The 1,281-nt window shown below is 43.8% G+C and overlaps 1 non-coding gene across 1 annotated transcript; it reads right to left on the reverse strand.

Moving 5' to 3' along the window:
• Positions 1-278: 278 nt before the first annotated feature.
• trnas-uga (transfer RNA serine (anticodon UGA)) lies at positions 279-360 on the reverse strand. Its single transcript has one exon. It is a non-coding gene; the product is annotated as a tRNA-Ser (tRNA).
• Positions 361-1,281: the final 921 nt, after the last annotated feature.

Genomic DNA, 1,281 nt, shown 5'->3' on the forward strand with positions numbered 1-1,281 from the left:
TGAAAGTCCAACAGGTTTATTTGGTAACAAAGCTTGCTGCTCCTTCATCAGGTGAGTGGGAGTTCTATTCACAACAGGGCATATAAAGACACAAATTCAATTTACAAAATAATAAGGACACCCAGGTGTCCTTTCCAAGCCCATCTTCCTGCACCCAGCCCGGAGCCATGCAGCTGAATGCACGATGGAGATCCAAATACTAAATGCCAAAACTTTGCGAGCCTTCTTTGAGCCAGTGGCTGCCCTGAAGCAGTCGAGTTAACATTTCAAATCGCACCCGCTGCGAGCAGAGTTCGAACCTGCGCGGGGAAACCCCATTGGATTTCAAGTCCAACGCCTTAACCACTCGGCCATCGCAGCTGCTTATTGGCTATTGTGATGTAACCGCCTTAGCAACATTCACAGACCTTTATCAGGCACCGGAATGATGCACAGCACAGCGTGTGAGTTGAAATTTTTCGTCTCCTTTTAATTTGTATCTTTGTCTCTGATCCAGAACTCATTCACTAGTTCAGAGACTTGTTATTCTTTTTCAATAACCTTTCATTAAAATCAAATTGAACCCGAATTCTGCATCCGAAAAATAAAGTCCACTTCATTTCAGTCAAATGGTGCGTGTAAACCACAAGAGGGCGCCGATAATGTCCAATACACATTACCAATGCGATGGCCGGAAATCGAACCCGGGTCAAGGCAGCTATGCTCACCACGATACCACCATCGCTCACTCTGCGTAAGCAGTTGTTATTTTCATTAGTTATAATTACAAAACTACCTTAGTTGCTGATTTCAGCAGACACCAGGTGTGTCCTTGGCCCATATTTTTAACCTGAACTTCGCTTGTCTCGTTTCTCTGGACAGTTTGAGCCACCTTTTTGCTGTTGTTTCTGACTGATAACTCTGATTAGATTTGCAGTTCATTTGAACAAAGTTTCCACTGAACGGAAATTGAAGCGGATTTTATGTTAGAAACACATGGATGATGAGAATATTTGGTGATTTTTATTTTTAGGAGTGACCCCCTTCTGTTCTGACCAGAGATAGCCAATTAAATAAGTCAAAACTCTGGGTCAGGAACTGACCCTTGGTCAAATGCTCGCACAGTCACCACAACACCACCTGGCTCTGTCACCCCCTCTGTATTTATAGAACGAATACACAAGCAATCAAGTGGCAGAGAAATCACAGCTTAGAGAATTATATAACCGACATTCCCGTTCTGGGAGTTTTACACTTTCCGATAGATCGGGGTGAACAGGGTCGCCCAATCAGAAAGCAGCT

This window comes from Mustelus asterias, unplaced genomic scaffold, assembly GCF_964213995.1.
Source record: "Mustelus asterias unplaced genomic scaffold, sMusAst1.hap1.1 HAP1_SCAFFOLD_152, whole genome shotgun sequence".
In the NCBI taxonomy this organism is placed as follows: domain Eukaryota; kingdom Metazoa; phylum Chordata; class Chondrichthyes; order Carcharhiniformes; family Triakidae; genus Mustelus; species Mustelus asterias.